At 41.4% G+C, this 12,131-nt stretch overlaps 1 protein-coding gene across 3 annotated transcripts in view; it reads left to right on the forward strand.

Annotated features, from left to right (window-relative positions):
• The first annotated feature begins 7,008 nt into the window (after nt 1-7,008).
• NEK6 (NIMA related kinase 6) overlaps nt 7,009-12,131 on the forward strand; it is a 103,150-nt gene continuing 98,027 nt past the window's right edge. For all 3 annotated transcript variants that reach the window (XM_074973436.1, XM_074973435.1, XM_074973432.1), the window contains exon 1: nt 7,009-7,137. The gene's annotated coding sequence lies outside the window, so the exon portion shown is untranslated. The remainder of the gene's footprint in view (nt 7,138-12,131) is intronic.

Here is a 12,131-nt window from a genome sequence, read left to right on the forward strand (position 1 = left end):
CCGGGTAGGGAAAAATAGGGCCCTCAGTATTTATTTATTTTCCATCTTAGGTTTTTTTTCTGACCAAGAAAAAAAAAAAAAGAATAATAATGGTTCATTAGGTCACTGAATCCTTTAAAATCCACATTTAACAAAGTGGAGGAAACAATGTTAAATCCTTTGTGTCTATCTGAGAAAATCCTTCTGTTTCTTTCTCCAGACACCTTCTCTAACCTGCTTTCTAGCATCGTTTCTTCTGTAAAAGAAAACGTGTCTTTCTTTTAAGCAATTAAACATTTAAAACCATGCCATTTTCTCAATCATATTTTCCCATCTCCCCTTTCCTGGACAGCAATCACGTACTCCAGATCCCATGCTGGGAAGGATATTCTGCCACTGGTCACATCTGGTTCCCTGATGAGATCCACAGGCAGCTGGACTGGAGTTGTTTTATGGGTCATATGACATGTCTAGGTTGCCCTATCTTTCTGAACACCAATTCTTTCTGAATCCCTTTTGATTCTAAGAATTTTTTATTTTTTTTCAGCACTTTTATCTGTTTGAGAATAAACTTCTGCACAAATGCTCATGAGATCAATCTGCAGATCTTTATCTGGTAAAAAAGAGGCATTTTTTTGGGCAATCTGGTGGAGATTTTTTGTACTGACTTTTAGACTAGTCACATACTGGTATGCATTCCTTTAGCATTAATGTTTCCTTTGGGACTCAAACCTTACAGAAATATGAGAATGGAGCATGCATGCAGCAGATATGCTATGAAAGTAGCCTGCATGTACTGTGTGTGGAGAGGACATGCTGCAGCTTTATAACTAGAAAGGATAATATGCAGCCGGCTTCTCTCTCTACTTTGACCAAAGCATTTCTCCAAACGTTGTCGTCTATTATTTTCATTTAGGGTTGAAAAAATGTTTGTTGAAAATAACTCCTAGCAGGAAGTTTTCACAGTATACTCTGTTAAGAAGAAAACTAACAAATAAGACAGCATGCATATATGATACATAAGGTGAAATCCAGGGTCTGTTTTAGTCAGTGGAGCCAGGATTCTACCAGTAATGGAGTAAGAATGAAGAAATCTATGACAATAGCATTTAGCATTCAGAGTAAACTTTAAAAATCAATCCATCAGACTGTATGTTGATTTAAAATCCTTAAGGATTACTGCCAGTTAAAAATCCTAGTTTTTTTAAAAACAAATCTCTTTGTCTGCATCATTTGAAACTGAAAGAAAAAAAATCAGATTTAACTTGTGGTTCACCATTTATGCTGTGTGTTTACTTTTTGCACTTTATTCAGTTTGGACAATGAAAATAGACTAGCTAGTTTCACATGTCCTAGGGCAATGTTTGGGTTGCAAACACTGTTTGCACTGCTGCATATTCCCTTTATTTTTAAAGAAACACATAAACAGTGCTGTTTGTTTTCATTACAAAATATTTCCATTAGAACATATACACAGAGCTTTATAAACATAAAGACTTGTTTGTATCCAAACATAAGATTGTTTTCATTTAGGTTAAAAAAATTAAGTTCTTCAGTTGGTTCTATTAATTTGTGCAATCCCTTCCTCCCCCACCCCAAAGAAAGCCTAAACTTTGGACTTAAACTGATCCCTAGATCAACACATAATTGCACTGTGTACCACAGTTAATCTGATCAAATGAAAATGGTTAATGAGACCTGTGAATGGCAATACTTTCATTAAAATGGGTGTTCACAAAAATATTTGTTGATTTAGAGACTTAAAGGCCTAATACCGCAATACTTGGGCAGTCAGCACTTGCACTGAATTAAAAGGAAGCTTTGGGTGTTCAGGCACACAGTTTTTAACATTGCTGTGCAGAGCCAAGCTGCAGGATCCATTAATAACTTTGTTTTAAAATTGATTATATTTGACACATAAAACTTCCAGAAAAAAATTATTGTTGAAATTTTTCCTTTCATATTTGGGTTGTTCAGAAAGGAATTTCACATGGAACAATAATGCACTATATTAAACTAGGCACATCTCTGTCGAGACTTAATTGAGGAAATTAAATTTTCTTTTATAATTGAATTCTGTTGGTAATCTAAAGTAATTCTGTCTGGTCTGTCTAACTTGGCAATAAAAGAGCCTGGATGTTGAAGTGGTGCACAAGAATGTAGCCCATATTTAAAGGCTTCTTTACTGCCTAGAAGGACAGTAACTGAAAGCAGAATAACTAAAAACTCTCTTGTGTTTCATTTGATGTTACACACTTAACAAGTCCTTACACCTCTGTCCATATTAGAAAGACCATGCTCCACCGATCTTGGGAAAATTGAGTTTGGGTAAAAAAACTGAATTCATTTTGTTTCACTCTAAGCACTTCCCTTATGTTTCAGATTTTGTACTGATGGACTGATGATATAATTTGCTTTAAAACCAGGTGGCCTCTTAGTTTCCATCTGGTGTGTCTATTACTCTGTCTCTAGTGAGAAGCATAGCATAGCTGTGCAAGCATCTGTACCCATGAGAGAAAACTCTTTACATTATCCAAAATGTTCAAGGAGATAGTATATACTCTTGCAACATCTTAAGTATCAGACATATTAGGGACTTGAGCCTCTGAAAGAGTCTTGTCTACATGTACCCAAACTGACTACACAGCCGAGTTTACATTAGAGTTGTGGAAGAAACTTTTGCAACAAAACTCGAAGCCAGTCAAATTCCCCTGGTCAAATGGTTTCAGGTCTACTGATGCAATTGCCTCCAGTTTACACAAACCTTTTGCTATATCTTCTTGTCTCTGGATTCCAGAGGTGGCATTGTTCTGGCAAAAAGTTTGCCTGAAACTAGGAATTTCATTTGATAAACTCAGTAATTTAAGCCAAGATTTGTCATGAAGTTTCAGTTTAATGCAAAATAGAAACTTATCTTGGAGCTTATGAAAGCACACAAGATAAACCTACAGGAAAAAATAACTTATTCTAACCAAAATGTGTCTGGTAACAGGTTCCGTACAGCACTGATTTACATGCTGTGGTCAGACTGTCTGCAAAGAGAGGTGGCTCTTCTACAAATCTAAAATGCTATTCTATTTAAATTGTAATCTCTTTATGTAAGAGAACATTGGTTTAGGAAGGAGGACAGGGGTGTCTGTGTGTGGGGGTACACAGTGCCTAGTGTAGTGGTGCCCCAATCTCAGAGGTAGGCCTGTAGATACTACCTCAATGCAAATAATAAATAACAAAATACAAGATAGGTTTCAGAGGAGCAGCCATGTTAGTCTGTATTCGCAAAAAGAAAAGGAGGACTTGTGGCACTTTAAAGTGCCACAAGTACTCCTTGTATTTTCAGAAAAAGAAAAGATGTTATTGATGAGGTACCTTTGATAGTGTTTATTGGGACTGTCCTCTCAAGCCAACTATATTCCAGTTGCAGGGTATCTAAAATAACTCTTAAACACAAGAGGTTTAAGAACAGAGCAGGTGGGATATTATTGATAATTTTGTCACAACGTGTGGGAGTTTGCTGTGTGTTTGCTGAATGTTCTGCCCCACTTGCCTATCATCCTGTGTTAATAAACCAGTCTGGTTTGACTGGTCACATTGTCTGGTAGGTCAAATCCACATGCAGGATAACAACAACATATGATGAGAAATCCTCCTTTTTAGGAGAAAATACAAATGGAACCATTGGGGAATGGAAGTCAAAGGTGAGAAATCAAGAAAACGTTAAAACTGCCCCTTAGATCTGTATAGTTACACCCAAGCCCGAAACAATGCTCCTTTGGGGGCACTCCTTGAGAACTAAAGAGCTCCTTCAAAGCTACCTTTTGCCTGAATTTCACTATTAAACATATATGTGGGGAAGATATGTTGAAATCAAACAGGAGTGGGTATTGTGGGAAAGATGGAAAACCCTGCCTAGCTGATACATGTATGTATCTATCACTAATGTTAAAAAGCATAATGCCTTGTGTGATGGTTCTTGGGGTACCCAGGACTGTGAGTCACTCTCTTACCGCCGGCCTCCAGTGTGAGGGAGTCTTGCTTGTGGTAACTGGTTGTTAGCTCCCTGACACTGCCAACTTGTTAGTCACTCAAGGATTTGCCTCTGGGCTACACCAGCCTTGTCTTTGTCTTGCAGGTTAACAACAGGTGAACCCCAAATCTCTTTGAATTGTTCCTCTGCGATATCCAGCCCCTGACACGGTCTACTCTCAGAAATCCCAAATCTTCTGCAACCCAGTTTAGTAGTTTTACGTTAAATCACTGATCCTGTTGATTCATAAGCGCTCACAGGTAAACTTACTTTTGTTTTATTAAGAAAGAATGGAGGGTTAACTAGAAACGAGAGAGAGTGGTAGAAACTCATTTACAATAGAAAACAAAATAAAAAATGTAACCTGGGTCTACACTTAAGTTACCTTTCCTATCTAATAAAGTAGTTTTTCCCCTCAAAGTTCAGTCTGTTGCAGAGCTGGCTGGCTGGAATCAGGATCCAATTTTTCAGGAGAACCAGGATGTCTTTTCAGTGACAGGGTGTAGAGGGTTTTCCCCCCTCCTCTGTTATACTGAAATAGTCTTTCGTCTTTATTCATAGTCAGGGCAAACCGATCTATTGTAATGTTCCTTTTTTACCTCCAAGTGATTTTGATTGTTTGCAGTTGTCTGATGGTTTTCCATTGATAATCTTAGGAAGGAATAAAGCAAGACAACTGAGCCTTGCATTATCTCACTGGCTAAATAAGTCAGGATGACAGCTCCCTCCTTTTCGAATTGGCCACCAAGACGACTTATCATCTGGTGACAAACTTTTAGTCCAAGTCCATAAAGCATACTTTCCATATAGTTACATTATTCCTTAATATTACCAGTACATACATCTTACAATGATTGTCTTGATAGTCATATGTTTTATGTAGATACCTTACATATTACTTTTTATGGGTAAATATATTGTAAGACATGTTTGGTGTAATGAATTTTTCAGTTCTGAGAGTTGTTTGCAAAGAATAGGGGACCGTTTGACACTTTAGGGCAAGTTTAAAACTAGAAATGTTAGCTGGTATAGCAATTTTGGTTATGGGCATGATTGTGTTGCACCATTTTTATACCTGCAAAAGCCCTAGTGTAGTTGAAGTTATCTTGGCAGAAAAGTGCTTTTGCTGGTATAATTTATTTTGCTCATCAAACTTGTATAAGCTATACTAACAACACTTTTCTTGCCTGTGTAAGCTGTATGCTTGTGCCCTCGGAAGGTTTTTGTAAGAATATACCTGTGTAGCTATACCAGCAAACCTTTTTTGAGTGTAGACTAGACTTTAGTTTACAAAAACATAATTTTACAAATCAAATGTATTTTTCATCATATAAACTGTTTGTCAAAGCTGGGTGAGAAGCATAAAACAATGAAATCAGAGTGGTTAATTTCACTTCTATTTCTAGTTAATTTCACCTTTGGGTTCTCTTTCACTAGTAAAAAAAAAGGCTATCACATTTAGTTTTAAAACAGAGCAGAGGGATGTTTAAATCTACCCTTCTCTACAAAATAGTATTTTATTTAAAAAAAGAAAAACTAAATGGAAATATTTGTTCCTTTTGTTTTGAAAAATCATATTAAATGTATAGCAAAGCCTAAATTTTAGACTTGGACTAAGGCCCCAATCCTCTACCCACTTATTCAAGGGTTATTTTTATAAAAACTAGTCCCGTTGACTTCAGTGGAACTACTCACATTGTCCTTAATGTTTAGTGCATGTGTGCTTGTAAGATGGGGCACTTAAGTGTCTTTTGACGGGACATTATGTACATACATCAATAGGAAAAGAAAAATGTAAATGTTAGGGAAAGAAACTCTAAATCTATTACTTTGTCTCTTTTCAGAGTAACAGCCGTGTTAGTCTGTATTCGTAAAAAGAAAAGGAGTACTTGTGGCACCTTAGAGACTAACCAGTTTATTTGAGCATGAGCTTTCGTGAGCTACAGCTCACTTCATCGGATGCATAGCATATCGTGGAAACTGCAGAAGACATTATATACACACAGAGACCATGAACTAATTTCTAACTCTCTCACTGTCACTGCTCATTTCATGTTAACCACAGAGGTGGAGGGGAATTTTATCTGGATCACAAGGGGGAAACCAAAGGTATAAATTAACAAAATGATTAGGTACATATGTGCATCCTGTCAGTCTCGAGGGCAAAAGACGTGAGCATTGTCTCCTGACATATAAAGCATTTGAGAACATAATTTTCCGTGGGAGTAAAGGTGATGAGACTGTGATGGTGGTGGGAGGGCATTTCTAATTCTGTTTTCCACAGTACAGTTTTGCTGTTGCTATGACTCATCTTAGGATGTGGAAAAACCCACAAGTTAAAAACAGAAGTTAAACAAACTTGCAGGTAAATTTCTCTCTATTATTTATATCAGTAGTCAGGCCCATTCTGGCAGGATTTAAGTCTCCCTTGGAGAAGTCCAACAGCCAGCCAGGCCCGAGCTAGAAGCAGTCCTGGTTCCACTCCAGCACAGCCCTGGCAGTAGCACCCACAGGCCTCGGGTGGGTTTGGGGTCCTGCTGTGTCAGGCGCTGTACAAACGCTGAGGGCTCAGGCTCTGCTCTCCCTTGCGCGCATGGCCCAGGAAGCCCCGGGGCAGCTTCCTGCCTCCCAGCCGGGCCCAGGCAGAGAGCTGGGGGGCCGGGTACCTCCCACTGCACCCCCGCGAGCCCCTGGTCCCCCCGCGTGCCCCTCGGGGGCCCAGCCCTTGCCCTGCCGCGGCCTGGGCCCTCCCTGAGCGGAGCCTTAACAGGCCCGGCGCCGCCATGCTCCCCCGCCTCGGGCCGGACCCCTCGCGCCCAGGGGGTCTCTGCCCGGGCCCGCGGGCTGGGGCGGGCAGAGCCGCCCCGGGTGGGGCCCCGTGGGCGGGGGGGGGGCGCCCCGCCCCGCCCCGCCCCGCCCCCAGCTCTGGGCCCGGGCCAGGCCGGGGCGCGCTCCCGGGCGGCAGGGCCTGCGTGGCAGCCGGGGCTGCGCGCGCCCGCGCAGGGGGAGGGAGCCGAGCAAGAGGCGCGGGCCCGGGTGGGGGCGTCGGGAGCGCGCGGCGAAGTTGTGTCCGGGACTCGCCGCCGCGGACTCGGAGCGGGGCTGCGGGACTCGCCGCCGCGCCTCCAGCCCAGGTAGGGGCCGCCCGGGGCGCACCCCAGCGCCCGCCGGGGTCACCCTGAGCCGCCCGCCCGCCCGCGGCGGGGCCCTCCCGGGAGGCAACAAGTGTGTGCGTGGCGGTGTGGTGTGGTGTGGTGGTGGGCGGGAGGGTGTGTGTGTGTGGTGGGGGAGGGGGTGCGTGTGTGCTCTGTGTGTGTGTGTGTGTGTGTGTGTTGCGGGGTGGTGTGCTCTGTGTGTGTGGTGGGGGAGGGGGTGTGTGTGTGTGTGGGTGAACTGAGCCCCGGGGACCGGGCATGCGGGCTGGCCACCGTCCTGCCTGGGCCTGGCAAAGGCTCGTGGCCCATGGGCTGGCCTGCAGGGGGCTGGGGAAGGCCTGTGGTGGGGGCACGTGGACTGGCCACTGGCCTCAGGGCCTTTGGGGAGGGCTCGTGGACTTGCTGCTGTGCTGCAGGGGCCGGGGGAAGGTCCATGTCGCAGGAGAACAGGATGTGCTGCTCTCTCCTTTTGGGACACCTGTCTCCACTCTGTCACTTTTTGAATGTATTTAGTGACCAGGTTAGTGACTGACTTGGGTGTAATGCTCAGGAACAATGTTCTGGAGTCTTTCCCGCTCCCTAAACTTGCCTTCCTTAGTTTCCTTAGATGGTGTCTTTGTGTAGCATCCAGGCAGGTGTTTGTGGTATCATTAGGAGAAAAGGACTAGAGTCATAGAGTTAGACATGGAAAAGTCCTATGAGGATCTATTATCTCTTCCCACCCTCTACAGAGCTAGTGCAGGGTTGTTTCCTAATGTATATTTTTGTGCTTTGTTCATTCTAAATGATCCAGGCAAATAGGGCTTCCACCACTTCCTCTGGGAGACTAGTCCATAACAGACTAGATTGGACAGTGGTTCTCAACCAGGTGTCTGGGGCCCCCAGGGGGCCACGAGCAGGCTTCAGGGGGTCCGCCAAATAGGGACAGTGTTAGACTCACTGGGGCCCAGGGCGGAAAGCTGAAGCCCCACCACAGGGTCTGAAGCCCAGAGCTCTGAACCTCATCACTTGGGGCTGAAGCCAAAGCCTGAGCAATGTAGCTTCACAGTGGCTTGGGGCACCAGGCAACTGCCGTGTTTGCTACCCCCTAATGCAGGCCCTGGCTTTTATATGCAGAAAAACAGCTGTTGTGGCACAGGTGGGCCGTGGAGTTTTTATAGCATGTTGAGGGGGCCTCGGAAGTAGAAAGGTTGAGAACCCCTGGACTAGAACTCACTGTCAAGAATAGCATCATAGTGTCACAGAGCAATGTGCTAGTGGACTGGGAGCATGTGGACATCAGTCTTAATGTAGGGGAAAGAAACAATGTAAATATGAGAGGCAGAGAGAGGAGGAGGAGATAAGTAATCTTTGAAGAAATTTGAGAAGTGTTGAGTGATAGTGCCAGGGCTCCCTTTGGCCATGTGACTTTCCCAGTTTACTGCAACTCTTGATTTTGGGGCTAACCCATATCTGGACAAATCTGAGAAAAAGTTGAAATGACACCAAAGTGCAGTATTTCCCCCTCTTTGTTGGAGGTTTGTTGATCTATAAGTGCTGTTAGGAAAGGTGTTAGTAGGCAACATTGCTTCTGGAGTTAAGCAAAGTTAAAATTTACTCTAAAAATAGGGCTGTTTGTGTGGTTTTATGTGGGTTGGTGTCAGGTTGCACTTTTTTTTTTTTTTTTTTACATTCGAGATGGTGGTGCTGCCAGATACACATGCCTTAGCCAGTGGTTCCCATATATTTCTATTCTGATCTGGGAGAGAGAAATCACCTCATGGAATAGGTGCTCTACTATCCTATAAAATAGTGGTTCTCAATCAGGGATACGCAGAGGTCTTCCAGGGGGTACATCAACGCAGATATTTGCCTTGTTTTACACCAGGCTACTTAGAAAGTGCTAGCGAAGTCAGTACAAACTAAAATTTCATAGACACTGATTTGTTTATACTGCTCTGTATACTATCCACTGAAATGTAAGTACAATATTTATATTTCAATTGATTTATTTTATAATTATATGGTGGTAATGAGAAAGTAAGCAATTTTTCAGTAATAGTGTGCGGTGAGACTTTTGTATTTTTATGTCTCATTTTGTAAGTTTTTAAGTGAGGTGAAACTTGGGGGTACACAAGACAAATCAGAAACTTGAAAGGGGTACAGTAGTCTCGAAAAGTTGATACCCACTGCTCTAAAATCCCTTACCTTCTCTACTGCCTTCTCTTCTGTGGTCGTGTGCCATGGATAGAGCTCTGCAATCACTGGTTAGTCTATGGACTCTAGTCTGAGAACTTCTCTACCTCCAGACATTTTCCATTTGGGGACTTTTCTGTTTATTGTTTTTTAACATTCTGCTGAACATTTTAAGGGAGAGGAGTCTAACTAGTCTTAGAGTGCTTTATTTTCTGTTATTCTTAAATGGTATAGTATATCTGGAATAAAATTAGTACATTTGGAGAGACAAAATCTCTCTGTAGTTGGAATATTTGGTTTGGGCTGAACAGTGAAATGCCATTTTCTTTAACATGTTCTTCAATCCAAAGTGTGATTTGCACTATTTTAGAATGATGAACAGCTTTCTAAACAACTCCATCTGTCTGTTTATTTTTATCAATGAGAGTTTTACGGTATTTCACAGAATAAATAATCTGATAGGAAATACTATGACAATTGAAAGTTCAGTGATGCAAATTCCTCATATGAACTTCTTCCTGTCCTCCCACTTGTCTCCATTAATATTTTAGGAAGCAGTACAAGGAAACATTTAATGTATGTGACGTTTAAACCGTGTTGATATTTTGACATATTTCTTGACACAGAGTCAAACTTTTATTGTCAGAATAATTTTATTCCTGTAGATTTTCTGTCTGAGAACCAAGTTCTTTTTTGTTTGTTTTAAAAGGAACTTGTTTTAGGCTGGGGCTGCTGTACTATTTCCTATGGCTTACATTTTAAAAATAATGGGGGATGGGGGAAGCCTTCACTGTAATGGAAGAGAAGTATTTCCAATGAGAAGTGAGATTTCAAAACGCAAGTGATTTTTACAACCCAAAGAGGAACTCATTAGTACAAAATCAACATTTTTTCCTCTGTTTTAATAATCCCAGTTATGGGTACTAACATGCAAAAACACTGTCATCCCTCCTCCATCTCCATGAAAGAAATATAATTCAACTAAGGAGAAGAATGTCACAATAACTTGGTTGTGAGTTCTGGTTACAGTGTTCTGAGCTGTTCAGGTTCTCATTAAAGTTTATGAAATTTCAGTTTTGTTTAGTTCTGTGAAAAGTGGGCAAAATTAATAACAATGCAAAACCTGTATGCCCATGTCTGCTCTGGAAATTGAGTTTGTTTATAACACCTGCTTTCCCCCTCCTGCCTGACAGTCACTGTTCAGGTGTATGATGCAAATTTATACTTTGTACTGAATACTTTTGGCCTAAATTGTCTTTTCTAATCGCTCCCCATGAAGGAGGAAGAGCAGCAGTAGCAAATGATCTGAAAATTGTTTTGTGATTTACCTAACAAAGTGCTTTTTGGTTTTATTCAGAGATTATTGATGTCTTGAAAGGCTTTAAATGGAAGATATTTCTTGCATTGTGTGGTCTATTCACATTAATTACATAGTATGATATAGTACTCTGAGCACCGGACTAAGAGCCAGAACCTCCTGATTCCGACTTTTCCTTCAACCTCTCCACCTCAGTTTCCTCCTCTGTAAAATGTGAATATTTCAGCTCCAAGATGTGCTGTGAAGATTAATTAGGTGGTATGCATACAGGTCTTTGAAGATGGGGGGAGCCATAAGTGCTAAATATCTTTCACATCAAGGCACTGAGAAATTGACTTCAACAATGTAAATTAGAACAGTCAGCAGGGTAAATAGGGTAAGAAGTGAAAAATACAAACATCTTCAATTTATATTTAAAGCAAGAAAAGTTGTCAGTGTGCATGTTGGAAGGGATGAGGGAGTTGCATTACACAAGGAAAACACAAGCAAAAGCTGAACAATGAATTACAGAACTGTGGACATCAATGTAAGATCTAATACTGAGCAACAAAACAGTCTTTAATGAAACAGTGTTTAGTTGGGGGACACAGCATCTCAGAAACGAGGCTAGTCTTATAACTGTGTGATTTAAACATTTTCTAATTTACTGCTGATAGATTTGCATGATGTGGAAGAGGCAGTTCATGGCTCTGACAGCTGTGAAACTTGGTTTAATCTCTACCAGATCAGAAATCAATGGAAGTTCATTACAGAAAACAGGCTGGCTTTTAATTTTTAAACAAACTTTCCTTTTTGCATTGTTGCTTATCACTAGGAGGTTACTCAACATGTTAAGGTCAAGATAAAAATCATGTATTAACATATTCTTAAAAAGAAAAGGAGTACTTGTGGCACCTTAGAGACTAACAAATTTATTTGAGCATACGCTTTCGTGAGCTACAGCTCACTCCATCGGAATGCATCCGATGAAGTGAGCTCCTTTTCTTTTTGCGAATACAGACTAACATGGCTGCTACTCTGAACCCTAACATATTCTTAACATCTTTAGAATTGAGTTTTTGTACATTGATTGTACTTCAGAGAGAGAGAGAGAGAGAGAGGCATGATAGTGTGGTCTGAGCAGAGAATTGGGAGCCACTAACTATTGAAGTGCAGTTCTATCTCTGACACAGACTCCCCCTTTTGCCTTGGAAAATCATTTAACCAACCTTTGTCTGTTTTCCCCATGTATATATGGAAGAAAATCATTCCGCACTTGCTTACCTACCTAAAAGAGTTGTTTTGTTTAAAAAATAAAAAGTACTTGTACAGCTCTTTGAAGATAAAGTTCTAAGGTGTTTTTTTTTCAAACATAGGAAGTATATTTAATAGTAATAAACTGTATTGTTTATAAGTCTTTCATGCCAATATAAATTTCTAAAGTGGGATGGATGTTTAAATGTGAGGTTAGTTGTGAGCACAATTGTTAGCATGTGGATCA

This window comes from Natator depressus, chromosome 16, assembly GCF_965152275.1.
Source record: "Natator depressus isolate rNatDep1 chromosome 16, rNatDep2.hap1, whole genome shotgun sequence".
Lineage (NCBI taxonomy): Eukaryota > Metazoa > Chordata > Testudines > Cheloniidae > Natator > Natator depressus.